Below are 15912 nucleotides of genomic sequence, written 5' to 3' on the forward strand. Positions count from 1 at the left end.
GTCTTGGCTTGGGGTTTTTTTTCATTCAGAATGTGGCATCTTGTTAACGTGATGGAAAAGGTCACATTGGAATTTCTTTGTCTCGAACGTTGCTTAAATTAGACTTTTTTAAGTAAAATTGATACAGCTGACCTTTCACTGCGATTAGCACGCACAATACAGACAGTCCAAATCACACACCACAATGAACTCATCACGTTGAGAGGGAACGCATCACGCTTGGCTGGTTGACAGCAGGAGAAAATCCCACACGTACTGTACTGTATGCCATTACAGAGAAACACTGACTAGTCTGTATTTTTATACAAAATTCTAGAGAGTCACACCTTAAGGTGAGACGATGTGTGAGGAAGTGAGAAAACAGAAGAAGTTCTTCACAAAGGAGTGAAAGAAGGATACTCACAAGTGGTGAAGCTCAAAGGTCCATCTTCAGACATGTATCGAAATCTATTTTAAAGGCTGCTCACTCTCTTTATCCAATCAACACACTCCTCTCACCCGCAGTCTGAGCATATCTGCGCTGACTCTGTTGACCACCTGCTTCAACTCTGTGCTCAAGAGTCTGACTCTTTTTTTACCCTGCTGCTTTTTTGTGTCCCCTGTTCCCTCCTCTCTCATTTAACCCACCTCCTTTGCATCCCTCCCATTATTCTGCCTCCCTCCCTCCCTCCCTCCGTCTCGCTCCTCTGTGCCTCAGCCTGCAAGGTGGCAATTGGGAAAATCCCAAAGCACTTGAGGAATCCTGCCGCTTTCTGTCTGCCTGTGTCGCTCTGAAAAAAATGAATCGTTTCAGTTTTGCCCTTAAGGTTTTGTCGGGATATTGAGACGAAAGCTAAAAATGTGACCTCAGATAAAGCTCAGCAACACAAACACACACACACACACACACTCACCTGTGCCGTATAATGGGAGCACCACAGGCAGTTAGGAGACAAAGAATGAACTGATATCATCTCACAACCCCACACCGAGGCCACTCCCCCATCTCTTCTTTCTCACTATCTATAACCACTCCCTAAAAGTTCTGTATTATACCCCCTGACCCAGTATCATGTTCAGCTGCCTATCAGAGCAGGGGCCGCTCTCCCTCCCTCTCTCATTACCTTCCTCCTTGCAGCCCGGTCGTTAAGCTCACACTCCTGCTTGACCGCTTGTCCATGGACTGCTTTAACCCTTTTCTGGGTTCAACAGCTCAGCCGAGAATAAGCCTATTTGAATAGACACGCACAGAAAAACACCCACAAATGCTCGCGTGCATACACACACAAAAACACCATCACTCCAGCCCTGCCTGTCTGCCATATCTGTACCCCACGCCTGGAGGCCAAGAGCAGCCCTCTATGGAAAAGCTTTTAATTTGATAACACTGAGAGGAAGGGGGGGGGAAGAGGAGCGGAGGGAGATCTAAAGTGTGTTGGGTGGTTGTGGTTGGGTGGAGGACGTGAGGGTGTGTTGAGTAATGTCATTAGACTACGGCTGGCTTTAAGGAATCTCCATTTGTGGAGCCTGGAGGCAGATCAATATGAAGACAGAGTGCGGAGAACGGCTGGCAGCACTTCGCTGCAACAGGAGCGGCCTGCCTGGAATTAAGAGAATTCTGAAAATCCCATTTTGGAGAAAGGCCGGGTCTTCACTCACTCAGCTTCAATCTCCGAGTCGAGACTTATTAAAATGCCATAGCGGTCAAAAATTGTTTGTTCAAGTGACATAATAAGCATAGAACACTAACAAAGGCTTCCCCAGATATAAAGCTTTTTTTTTTTCTCCGTGTTTGGCTATTACCCAACCCAAGTACAAACACACTCTCCAAGCCACATAATCAACTACAAACTGAAACACCAGCTGAGTTATCATCATGTCAGCCCAGGGAACAGTATGGAAGGAAGAATAATGAGGTATACAGTGAAGAAATGAGGCTCCAGCCAAAAGCCCCCAAAGCCTCGAGTTCCACACATACCAGACACGTACTTCCCCAGCGAGCTGACGGCTCGTCCTGCTAACAGCTCAACAGCTTCAACCCAAAATTAAATGAAAAGGCAGCAAAATCTTTTTACCACATCTTGACAAACAACGGTGACCTTTTTGATACACCGTGTTAAAATAATATTTTAATGATCAATAGCATCAAAATAAGTACTAAAACTTTAAAAAAAAAAATACAGATCTTCAGTCATAATTTGACTCAAGAGTTGGAGTGAGACAGAGAAGGCAGCGAGGATCCATCCATCACATGTTGACCAATACTGACATTTTTCTCAAGTCCTGTTGGTGTCTAAAAAAATGCACAAATATGTAGGCAACATTTCTGTCCTGAAATATTGACAATGTATTTGTGCAATTTAGACAGTGTGAAGAAGTTAGGTCCTGTGTTCACAGAGCGTTTTTTCCAGGCAGAAAAGCAGTGGCTGTACGCTGCATGTCAGCCCTGTCTCTATGGCAACAGTCTGTTGACAACGGCCGCTGAAAGACCGACACTGCTCTGTTACTTTTTGCTGCATGTTTTATATTTAAAATAGTTTTTTACCCAATCAGTCACGGTGCGAAGAGGATGTTGGTACGAGATAAAATACGGGGAATATCATACATTTTGAAAAGAGCTCCGGTGACGTCAACAGTGCTTTTCTGAAAATTTGAAAGATTTTCAACTTTCATCTTTTCATCCAGACGGCTGCTTTCTGCTGCGAACGCTATCCGCCCACGCTCAGAATAAAACCCTTAGTTTGCAATTTCTAGCAATTAAAAAAAACGGTAGCCTGGGACTTTTGTTTTTGTTGCCGCGGTAACAGAAACCTTAGCTGCAACACGTTTTCTGTTGTTTACATGGGGTGTGTGTGCATGACTACAGCTTCACTAAAGATGCATTTTGTACTGTGCAGGCAAAGACGGTTTTAATTCCATGGTAGCCCTTTTCCACAAAGCTCGGCTCCTCCGACACCGGCCAAACCCAACATGGCCATAAAAAGCTACGACACGCTGCTCGCTGCTTTGATAAAACCAAGGGAACCATAAGAGTGCATCAGGAATAGAACTCAAGGGTCAAATACTCCTGGCATAGCAGCAGAGACCCAATAAAGCCTAAATGTCACCCACATTATACAGAGCACGAAGGGACGGGATGGAAGAGGATCAATCACAGCAAATTAACCTTTAAGTTAACATGTGAGGCCGACGCCTAAACACAGAGCGTCTATACAGCTTTTAACATGTAGCCCCTTCAGGATCAGCACTTCTTCAATGAGCATCTCACAGCAGCAGACAGATAAGATTCTCCAGGAGTTATCTATCTATTCCAGGACGTTACAGAGATACCTTGTGTGTTGCACTTACAAACGGCCATCTGTTGCACCCTGCCGTACAGTCACAGCTGCCTCAGGATCATAAATTATGAAAATTCAATTATGAAGCGATCCGTAGAGGAGCCCACGATGTTACAAAGATACATTATACTTAACACAAGGGCTGCTTTCCTTTTTAACAAATCTCAAATCAACTGTTTAACAAAGTTAAAGTTTGTCCTTCTAGCTTTATTCCGGTGTTTAAACACACAGCAGATACACACATGCAGCTTCAAATTGTTCTTTTATTGGCCAGGCCTCCTTAAAATGTGGCTCTGCATAGCAAGGTTTTCAGATGGCTGCTTTCAAAGTCGATCTAGAACATTTCGATTAAAGCAACATGAGGGGTTTTTTCGGACCAAACAGTTATGGCGACCTTATCCACTATAGGGAGTTCCCTGAAAACCACACACCAGAGCATGGCTCGGGCCCAAAGAATCCAGCCCAAACCCAACCCAACCCAGCCCGTGCACATCCTCTCCAACCGGAAACCGGTCCGTCTCGATGACTGTATTTCAGGGACCCAGTCTAAAGGACAGAAATCTGTTCAGGTGAGATCTTAAGGCCCTGACACACCAAGGAGACTAGGACCGACAGTGAGCGATCGTCGCCCTATAGTGAGTCACCCCGTTTGCTTTTTTTTGGCCAATTCGACATGTTGAATAAGCGTTTTTCGGCGTCAGCGTGGTTGGTGAGAGGAATCACTCTGATTGGCTTTTCAGCTAAGCGAAACAGTACACGAGAAGAAAAACAACTTTTTAATCAGACATTCTGGATTAGAAGAACCTACTGTATATTACGAGTGGTTCCTAACTGGTCTCTGCACTTCCTCCTTCAGATACTTTGCTAACAAAGACTGCTTCCCTGTGGCCGGACAGCTTCTTAGAAAAGACAAGTCCTCGCAGGAACAATACTCAGAAAGATATGTTCATCCTTCATAAAGGAAGAGAAACTAGAACTCACTTTTAAAATTACTCATTGTCTTCAGGAGGAGCTTTCGTTTTTGTGGTTCTTCTGAGCAGTCAACATCAAGTCAACGTGTTTCAAAGGATAAACAGACTGTGATATTCCTGTCAAATCAATTATGAGGCTAACCAGACAGAAAATAGGGAAGTCTGGTTGATCCTGTATCACTTAATCAATATTCAACAATCAATTCCGGCCTCTCTTACACTTCATTCAGCCGGTCAAATAGTTCATTTTCATCATTTGTCCTGAAATAAATACAGCTGCAACTTGAGGAGAGTGTATGATCTGACTAAAGTCTGAATTCAGTGTTTTAGTTTAAAGAAGATAAAACATCTCCGTCCATTATGAGTTCATATAAAGGCAGGACAAAGATCTCTACAGTCTCATTCAATCAGACTGAAATACTCTATCCCATTGAGGGAATGCATATTTTAAATCAGTTTAATGCTCTTACATTACGATGTTAACATACCGCATAGATCGGGCCCAAAGAATCCACTGAGCCCGTGCACGGTCTCCCTGCCCCGTCTCACTAACTGTATTTGTGGGACCGAGTCTGATTGGAACCAGCCAATGAGCGCTACCGGGATGCATGTATTTAAAAATCAGCGCCATTAGGTTATAAGGAAAACATGGAATGATACAAACTATTTTTACAAACTCTCTGCTCATCTCCCGGGCTGTTTGGTGTTTCTTAGCAGTGATTTATCACTGCTGGTGTTTCTTTACTTTAAGCTTTAGATCCCCATGAGTCTGTGTCTCTGTGTTGTTGCTTCTGCTCCCGAGCGTGTCTGCCCACGTCCCCGTCTTGCTTTCTGACCCTCCGCCTGGTTCCGAACCTGTCTTCTGCCTAACAAGGACTGCCTCTCTGTACGTCCCCTGTGCAGCTGTTTCCCTGAGTTGAACTTTGTGTGTCCTGTTCGACATTCACCTAAACACAGACTGCTTCTCTGTTGCCAAACCTAAAGCTTCATGGACCACGTCCCCTGTGCAGCTGCTACACGGTACCTTTTCCCTGGGTTGAACTTTGTGTGTCCTGTTCTACATTCATCTGTTTCTGGCCCGAGGAATGGAAAGGGGGATCCTGGACTAACCCAGCTTGGGTCGGCGGGCGGAGTCGGACCAGGCTCGAACTCAGGCTAAGGCATAGAATCTAACCTGTAAGCTGAATCAGAGAATAGGGTCATTTAGTCAGGTCTAATAAACACTGTAGGGTTTGTTGTTGACTGAACGAATGAGACATAATTGAAGTATGTCTTTGTTTTATGTTTTTTTTACTTCAATATGGAAAGCAGAGTTAAGTACCGTAAAAAAGAGCCAAAACAACTTTTATTTTTTGACTGTATCTCTCACTGCCACAATAATTACAAAATGTTTCATTCATGGATCCATCCTTTAAAAATACTGAAGATTTTGATGTTTATGTTCTCAGAGTCATGACACTTTTGAGTCAACTCAACATCTGATTGTGTGGTTAGTTTAAGTTGACTAATGTATTTAAACTTGCAACTAATGAAAGCTGCTTAGATAAGCTTTGAACGGGCCACGGCTTAACCTTCATTAAGTCCTGACGCAAAACAACAAACAGCACTACACCTTTGTGAAGCACCGACTTCAAGCACCTGTAGGATTCTCTCTCTCTATCTCTCTCTCTCCAGCTCTGTTAAATGTATATAGTTGTGTTTTTCAGTTCAGTCACTACTGTTTAAACTTCAATCATATTCTGCGGACTTTGCCCAAATCTTCAACATCTGTCCTTCACTATGTCAGTGCCATTCTTAAAAGGAAAGACTGGTCAGTAACCTTAAAAGTACTCTGAAGTAGCCTCGAGTCACCGGGTGACTTGTCGGAAGTTTAAGGCGGAGATACGTTACAGATGGAGGGAGAAGTGCCAGGAAGACTTTCCAGCTGTTTTTCAAGAAACGAGAAGAAACTACAAGGTCGTGACCCATCCAGCTGCAGGGACACAGCTAATACAGCGGCGCACAGAGGACCGACAGACGTAAGGACAGACGGACATCAACAGGTCCATCTCCCTCTTCCAGCTGTTGTCAGGACAGGAGTGGCCCCGAGGCACAACGATTAACGCCTCAGTGAGACGCTATACGAACCAGATGGTAGAGATGAACAACGGGGGCAAAGTCCTCTCCCTCCCTCTAAAGCGTAGAGCACGCGCAGGACGACACACACACACACACACACACACACACACACACACACACACACACACACACACACACACACACACACACACACACACACACACACACACACACACACACACACACACACACACACACACACGGTCCACATGTGTTCATAATGTGAGCGAGGACACAACATTTAAATCATTCCTACCAAACATTATGCCCTGCAGCAGAGCTGTGATTATATCTATTGCAGACTTCTTTTAAAACAGCATGATACCAACACAATAACAGGAAAGGTCTTAAAAACGTTGCTACATTTGTGCTTAACCCATGACTGCAGACAGAAGAGCGGAAGGCTACTCTGGGCCTTCTGGGAAAATAAGACGTGTCCATCATCAGCTCTTTAGTCTTCTAATAAAAGAAACATGTAATCAAGACAAAATGCTCCTTCCTTCACTTTTAATCACATCCTGCAAGGCTCTGGAGGAGAGACTCACAAACCACCCAAACAAGTCCACAAACAGAGAGTTGTTTACCGTAAACTAGGGTGGAACAAAAAACCCCCATTAGCAGAGGCTGTGTGTGTCAGCGCTTGAGTGTGTAACTGTACAATATACATGTGTATAGCAGCAGGGGTCTTTACACACATGTATGTGAGCTGGAGGAGCTGTCTGAGACCCATCATGGCTGATCCCATAAGCCTGCTGTATGAAACATTTCTGACAAAAACATAGAACTGGCAGGAGGCGGTATCAAAGCACGCACACACACACACACACACACACACACACACACACACACACACACACACACACACACACACACACACACACACACACACATTGACTCAAATCATAAGCCTGGTCCTTTCATAAGGCACGGAGCATCTCGTATATCAAAGGACTCCCTCAAACACTCAAAAGCATCCCTTTCAGCCCCGCTACATGAAAGAGAGCACTGTGGTGTCTTATAATATGCTCTTTTCTCGTTTCACACTGAACAAACTTCAAAGAGTGCTAAATGAAGTTGGAAACCTTTCGCCGTCCCCACGGATCGGGGGTTTTCTCGCAGTTTCAGTAGGAAATGATCAGGAGGTGGTGGGGGTCTTTCAAAATTTGGTACAATAAACACTTCACCAGATCTGCTCTCTTTACATTCACCACTTCACACACCCTCTGGGGTTGGGAGTCAAAACAAGGGGTGTGAGTGTGTGTTGCTAACATCTGGCCAAGTCCTTATCACCATGGGAAAGTGTCTGAGGACAGGCCGGTGTTATCCCTGCTCCAGGGTGTCTCATCTGGACTTCAGCCGGGGTTTAGCAGCCGTGTCGAGCTCTCTAAAGTAGTGCTTCTCATTTAGGGGGAATTATGGAAAAAGCATTGGGCTCGCTCGCCGTCTGTTCCCCGCCTTTCATGAGAGCTGGACCTCAGGCTGTTTTGCCATCAATGCCACACAGTTCCCTCTCCACACTTGAACCATGTGGGAGAAATAAGTGAAGTCGCTAAATTGAATTAGTTGAGCGGAGGGGGTGTGAGAGTGCAAACTGTTGGTCTGTTGTTTTGTCTCGCTAAGTCAGCCAGTGCTACCTTCAGGAACCAGAAGCTTGTTTTTTTTTGTTGAAAGCACTCTGGTGGAGTTGATAGAGGATGATCCATGTTTACATTCAACAAGGTTTCCAAGAAGCAAAAGGCAAGGTCCTGATATGAAGGGAACACGCATGAAAAACATGAACCTTCTGTCAGGGATGCATTGGTTGAACTTCAGTAACTAAAAAACGAAAGAGCTAAAAGAGCAAAACATTGCAAGAGCAGAGCAACCGTTATTAAGATCTGTCCACACAGAAGGAAAGGTGACTTTTAGAAACAGGACAACATTTGAATGCCTGGTCGGAGTGGTCACCAGATATCATCATTTTAACCGTTCAGAGGCAAATGAAGGGCAGGCACCGTCTCTGGAGTTTGAAAGTTTGCATGTATGAAATGAGAGGAGATATGAGGGAACAGGGACAGAGCAGGAGCTCTTATTGAGTTCTGAAACAAAAGACTGCAGTCAAACTGTGGGGACAATTTAGCAAAGTATAAAAACTAATTCTGTTCAGATAAGTTTGAGTCAGTTGGAAATAAACCTTCACATGAAACCAAAATGAACAATGTTTGATTGATTATTTTCAAACAACACTGATGTCATCAACCCTGATTTAAGGGAAACTACATGCCTGCACAAAATCACAATTATACATTATTGTGTTTCACAATGGAAGCAGCCAGATGAACATGAGTACAGTTATGTTTTCTCAGGCCGTTTGAAATGACAGCCACTCATGTTGTTTGTCTCCATAATTTACCAAATGACTCTATTTTTAGAAAAGTGCTGTCTGGAAGGCATACTTCACCCATTGTGTTACAGTATATTTAAGTCTGACGTACTAAAATTCAGAGCAGCGGATGAAGATTAAAGAGAAGAGCAGTTGGCAGAGCGAGCCACAGGAGAACTGAACCTGTGCCAGACGCACCCACACACGTTGGCACACTGCGGTTTCATGCAAAAACCAAAGACAAGACGGAGAATATTCATGAAACTAAAGAGACATTGAATGAACACAGACAACCTTTACGCCTCAATTGAAAGCGTTTTTTAGCCTTTCACACCAATTAGAGTTTGCCAAGAGGACTCTGATCTGAGAGAAGATCAGCTGTGCACCAGACTGTCCAGAGACCAGTGTCTCCTTCATGCTGCCACAGGGTGAGAGCGGTGTTAGTATGTAGTCACGTATTTTAAAAACAGTGGACGAAGTGGAGGTGAAAATCACATTATTAGCGTTCCTGCCTGTGGAAACATAACAAGGAAGCTGTCTGGTAAAACTCCCAGCAACAAGTGTGAGAGAGCGGTCATGGTGTCAGAAACAAAGAAGAAGCTGAATGATAACAATGTCACAGAGGTGACATTCTTTGTTGGTAGGCTAGCTGTCATCTTTTCTTTGAGCTCTGGCCCATTAGAGGAGCCTGTAAGCGGTCTTTCTCTCCAGCCCAGCTGGCTCAGAGCACTATTACAGGGAAACTGTTTGGACTTTGACCCCGCGGACCCCTGCAGAGAGCTGGGAAAAACTTTTGTGCTCCACTGCTTTCCGTCAGCGAGAGATCCAGGAACCAGACAGGTTTGTTAATATTCCGCCCCCCCCGCTGTTAGTGAGTTACGGTGGTCTAATAATGTTCACTCCAGCACTTGTAGGATTTTCCCAGTAAGCAGGTGTTGTTTGGCTTTGACTGGTGGATGTATTCCTCCAGGAAGAAAACACACAGAAAACACTTTCTCCCCATCAAATGTACCATTACCCCCCTCTCCCCCTCCCCCTCCTGTTTCAACAAATCAGCTCACTGTTTTTACAATGATTACTGCTTGAGGGACAAGAGCTTTGAATGTTTGCCAAACCACAAAAATACAACATGCAGACCTGAAAAATGAACTCCTGCTTAATGTGCATTCACGCAGAGACAAAGGAAACAGCATGGATTCTGTCAATGGAAAGCCAACAGCTCAAATTACATAAAGCCCCAAAGCAAACGGTCCAAGTTAAGTGCAGTCGGTATCTCTGCAGACAGAAAATCAAAAGAGTGAAAAGGTTTTTTTTTTATTATGCATAAAAGCAACAACTGAGAAACAAAAAAAGTTCCAGTATAATTTTCCCTTCATGTTTCTGATTCCTACACCAAGACCTGGCCAATACTGAGAACCAATACCAAAACAACTGACATTACATGCATCCTTTCTAAAGAGCTGGATCAGTATTTCCACCAGGTTTAGGGTGGTGGCCTGGTCTCTGCTATCCGACGGGGGGAGGGGGTTGCCTACGCTTAGCAGTCCAATATAAAATCAACTTCTTTTTCCTTTATCCTCCCCATCACGTCTTCAGAGTCTAAATTAATTAAGATTTTTTTTAAATAAGAATTGGAACAAGATTTCTTTTGTTAGTATTGTAAAATTGTGACTCCAGACATCTTCTAACTGGGTTTTAAAACAATCAAGTCAAGACGATTTTGGGGGCTGCTGTGGCTCAGTTGAATTGTCTCTCCAACGGGAGGTCGGGTGTTCAGTCCCTAGCTCCTGCAGCCACATGTCCGATGTGTCCTTGGGCAAAGAAGTTAACCCCAAGTTGCTCACGCTGCTTCGTCGGCGGTGTTAATGAATATTACATAGCAACCTCTACCATCAGTGTTTGAATGGGTAGAAGAGCGCTATCCAAGCTCTAGTCAAGTGTTTCTCAAATGGGGGTACGTGTACTTCTAGGGGTACTGCAAGGGGTACATTACAAATCGTTAAAAAAAAGTTGCACCCCAACAAATCAATATGATGATTTCTAGGAAAATCCATACACTGATCAAAGACATATTATTTAACAGCATATGTTCTCTTTGCAATATAAAATAGAGCACTATTTCCAACTTGAGGATATTCATTAATAATATAGCTTGCATTATGTATGAAGACCATGTACATCGATTTATTCATGTTCTTTTCCCAAATGATTCCCTGAAAAATGTTCTTGGCCGGACAAGGGGGTACTCGGCTGAAAGAAATTCTGAAAGGGGGTACACAAGCCAAAAAGGTTGAGAACCCCTGCTCTAGTCCATTTACCATTTTACCTCTGCTGTGTAACTTGATAAAGCAAAATATGACACCATATCATATTAGAGATAGTTTACATCACAATACGTTGGCATGTTGGGCTTTGCTTACATGCTGTAAACATGAGGCGACTAAATATGAAGAAAGTTACATTGAAAGGTGATGGTGCATTCAGAGGAAATTACATTTCTCTGGCGGGGCGCCTGTGTATCCTACCTACACTCTATGGGTATGATATGTGACTATTACGGTCAAAACATGAATTCAGCAATATATCTTTGTACTGCCTTGTGTGATAAAGAAAGCATATGATGGTGTGATCATGAAAGAAAAACAGCTTTAAACCTGGACTAAACCAGCACTTTAAAGTTATCACCTGAAACCAATGGGAGACAAGACTGCCATGAGAGACGTGAAGCAGAGCTTTCCCACTGAACTAAGAGTCTCTAGCATGTCTCTGATGTGCGAGACAACCATTGTACACATCACATACCTGTGATTGTTCATGGCTGCACATGATACCGGAGCGACAGCAGCTCACAATGCTTTGAAGAGGACGTAGAGCTTAAGCATAAGACCCCCCCTCCCTTCTCCCTTCACCACTCCCAAAAGCCCTTCCAGCAAAAGCTTTTTGGACCCTCCCATACTACGAGGTGATAACTAAAAGAAAATGTAAAACATTCACCACTTAATCCAGCACCAGTCTTGAAATACATATGCAGAAGCAGAGTGTAATTCTTTGAGAATCCAGGTACACATGGAGAGCCCTCGGAGCAGGAGATAAACAGCCTACGACTGATTAAAACTGCAAAGCCTTCAGTCGGCCTAAGTAGCTTGGTGTCCTCAGTGGTGGGTGATTATCCCGCGCCCTGCTTGGGGGTATATTAGCCTGTCAGAAAGCAGTGAGAGAACAGCCGGCTGGTGTAGCCATAGCATACTGGCTGAAGAAGCGTTAAATGAATGTGGGTAAGCCCTGCGACTCCGATCATAATCACTGCTAGCCACTGATTATCAGGAACAACACTTTTGGATGATGTCTTTGGGAGACTATAGAGATATCACATGTGGTCTTTTCACACATGCACAAACTCCTGAAAACGTCCTAACATTTTCAGGGTGAGCTGAATGTATGTGTGAAGGAAAACAGACGAACCCCGACTTTATCCGGGAAGGCCTTGGATCAACTGTACGGCCATTTTCAGGCTAACATTCGAGGTTGTCTAGTTTGTATTGGAGGGGGAGCTGGTAGCAGAGTGGTTCATGCGCATCCCCTATGTACAGAGGGTACAGTCCTCCAAGCGGGCAGCTCGGGTCTGAATCCCACCTGTGGCTCCTTTCCCGCATGTCATTCCCTACTCTCTCTCTCCCTGATTTCCAACTCTATCCTATCTCTACAATAAAGGCACAAGAAAACATGTCCAACTGTCCGATGTTATCGTGTTTTTCACACTTGTGCAAAACTCCTGAAAAGCTGCCCAAGTGATAGAGGATGAGCTGCATGTGTAAACGCAAACAGACGACTTTACCCCTAGTAAAGTTTCAGCATGAAGCCAGAGTGAGCTGATGTGAGGATGCAGCAGAAAATATTTGGGAAAATTCATCGCAAGCAAGTACGATCTCCATCATGAATCTGCCTCATTGGGTTTTCTGCTCGCCAGTATAATCTTCCACCGCTCTTTCATTGATACCGCCAAAATGTCAACTGCATGTAGCGTTGTTATAAAGGCAAAAACTGCCATCGTAGCGTCAGACTCTGTTGCTTCATCAATTAAATTATATTTAATGAATAGGACAGCTGAAGAGAGACAAGAAGATGTTTTAAGGAGAGAGTGGTGGGATGCAGAAAAGGGTTGGGGTCGATTCAAACCCACGGCCGCTGCGGAGAGGACTACAGCCACTGTACATTGTGCATGGGACTTAACTGCTAGGCTATCTGACGCCCCAAATTTGTTATGTTTTTGAGGTTTTGAGGCCAAAATATAACAACAAACAAGAACATTTACCAAGCATGACAAAACCTATATCAGACAAAGTGTGTGCAACACGGCATGCGGTACACAGTAATCGTTTAATCTCCATGATATCGCTTTCATGATCGTCGGAAGCCAAAAATCACATTCGAAATTGAAACTCAATTAATTGCCCAGAACTACAAGCAAAGTTTAGATTTTTATAAACTCTTTTAATAAGGTAAAAAGTTTCAGCGTTATAAATCAAAAGCAGAGAGGAGAGGAGCTGCTGGGGCCAACAGGGCAGAGGAGGAGAGTCTATCTTCCCAGGCAGAATGAATAACACACTTGAGTGGTCCATGGAGAGAGGAGAGAGGTCTTTGTGTAATGGCAGAGTCACGGTCACGGTGACAATAAAAGTCCCTCTGTCATGGGTTAGAGCTGTTTAACCTTTTGATCCTCTCCCTTCTTTAATGTGGCTCTCGACTCTTGATGGTTCTCACACGAGCAGGAAAAGAAAAAAAAGGAAACTTCTAGTTTTTAAATGATCAGCTTGCTCCTGAAGGAGTTTGCTTAAGATGAGGATGTAGTTTACATTCCTGACGTTGAATCCTCAAGACAGAAAAACTGAAGTTTGAAAGAGGTTTAAGAAAATGAGAGGCGGGAAAATTACAAGAGAAAAAAAAGTCTACTGTGAAGAAATGATGGATCTGTTTGACAAAATTAAATATTATGCAGAAATTATGCATCAATATCCTTCAATCATCCGAGGTAAAAGGCTAATGGAGCGTGTGCTGTGCTGACACCTCCGCTTTGGAACAATCTTCCATGTTGTATGCTGCAATCTGCTGATTCTGTCCTGATTATAAATCTTGTCTTATTGTCATTTTTGCAGCATTTTCCTCTGACATCTACTCTCACTCGTTTCCAAAATCAGCCATGGTGTTCAACCATCAAATTTTCAGTTAGTTTTAATACTTTTTTTTACCTTTATTATTATATCTAGCGCATCGTTATCGCAATATAAACATTCGTAATAAACACATTGCAAAAGTCTGAATAAATCAAATGAAATCAGTTTCTTATTATTAGATTATTTCTCTTACAGTTTGTGCAGATTCAACCTGTTTGATGGAGGTCCAGGTATAGAGCTCAAAAGTGACCGCCAACTATTTCGGCAGCTCTGACTCTAGAGGTACATTTCCCTGTTCAAATCCTCCTTTTGACATTTCCCAAAATTCTTACATCAAGAGACTGAAGCTTGTAACCAAGACAACCAGAAACCCCAATACTCGCCACCATAAAACATTTGATTCAGCGAAAAAACAGCATTTAAAACTGAGATAAAAGGCAAAGATACAATGAACTACCCTTCCCACAATACATTGCGAATGATACCGCTTCTTCTTAAATGTAACTTTAGTCGTTGTTTTAGTGTTTGTCCTGTTAATACAAGTGTTGTAACAAGTTGTAGTTTGTGTTATTCTATTAAAATAACATTCACTAATCGTAACAAGGTTATCAATACATTTCATGTTAGCTAAATCAATAGCTAGCCTGCTAGAAAAACTATCCATTCAGGAAACATTACCATGGTAACAGCGAGCTCCACCGAGAACAATGAACAAGAACAATAAACCACGTTGTTCTTAAAACGAGGTTGATATCATCTGAACTTGTGTCTCCTACAGGAGCATTAACTATTGTTTCACACTCAGGTAGCTCTTGGCCGGTCTACCTGTGATGGTTATGACATCATGGCTAATAATCAAATCCACTATGGAGAAAATTAAACCAGTTTTTTACTAGAACCAAAACTGTGGATATAACAACCATCATGTTTCAACACCATGTTGATGCAGTCAGATGAAGCTAAGCTAACTATTAGCTACCATCAGATTAATTGGTGCAAATTCAGAGTAAAAAAAAAAAAGTTACAAACATGGGTATTGTGTAAACATGAAGAACAGCAGATGCACTTCATTTGGTGGCCCGAAATATTGAGCAAAGTAATAACACATGGTGCTATTTTCTAATGTCATGCAGACCTAACATGAACATAATAAACACAATGAATTTATCTAGCTTGATTTTTGGTATTTTTCATAATATATATTTATTGGTTGATTTGATAGGGAACAGAAACAAACTGAAAACAGCAAGTATTAAAGTGTTTATAGTGGTTGCTAATTTGCACCACTTGTCCCTAGAAGGGCTTTTGTGTAAATAAATGATTGAAAATATTTATCTCTGAAAGAAAAGACATCATGAAAGCTTTTTCCAAGAACTTTGTCCTCCTTGCCTATAAAGTTTAAAAGAAACACACTTATGAGTATTTTAAGAGCTGTAACAATACCAGGATTTTAAACTTTGAATGGTAAAAGTAAAACTACAACAATATGGATTCCTGTTTTAATACCACAGTAACAAAAATAGAAGTCCTAACCAGCCGGTATCGATTCATTACTTGTTTCTAATGATCAAAGAATGCAGGCAAACTGTCCAAACCGCACCTAAATGTTACGTTTCTGTACAATTTAGATGGATGAGAGTTTGTGTGCATTTTTTAATTTCTAAATTATCTTTTTCTCTCAGTACTTCTCGTAACTATTGATCAATAGAATAAGAGATATATTGCTTTAAACGTGGTATTGAAGTATTGTAAATTTTGACAAGCTTATTATCAGTGACTGACAGATAATTACCAATATTAGAAGAGACTCTATTCTTACCATCATCATCATCCACAGTCTAGACACACAGAATGTATTCCTGTTATTTTCTGTAACAACTTAGTTATTATTAAATCAGTGAGTATTCACAGTAAGAAGGAAGTCAACGTTTCCCCAAAGAAAAGATTGTTAGGAAACTTTGCATGAGGAGCCA

General features: G+C 42.6%; 1 protein-coding gene across 2 annotated transcripts in view; it reads right to left on the reverse strand.

The window, feature by feature from the left end:
* Nucleotides 1–15912, reverse strand: part of zgc:77158 (solute carrier family 45 member 3) — a 44435-nt gene that overhangs the window by 27265 nt on the left and 1258 nt on the right. Inside the window, exon 1 of one of the 2 annotated variants that reach the window (XM_029280627.2) lies at nt 404–590. The exons of the other annotated variant lie outside the window; for it this stretch is intronic. The gene's annotated coding sequence lies outside the window, so the exon portion shown is untranslated. Of the gene's footprint in view, nt 1–403; nt 591–15912 lie in introns of those variants that run through there. 2 annotated transcript variants of the gene reach the window in all.

This window comes from Labrus bergylta, chromosome 7 (genome assembly GCF_963930695.1).
Source record: "Labrus bergylta chromosome 7, fLabBer1.1, whole genome shotgun sequence".
NCBI classification, from domain to species: domain Eukaryota; kingdom Metazoa; phylum Chordata; class Actinopteri; order Labriformes; family Labridae; genus Labrus; species Labrus bergylta.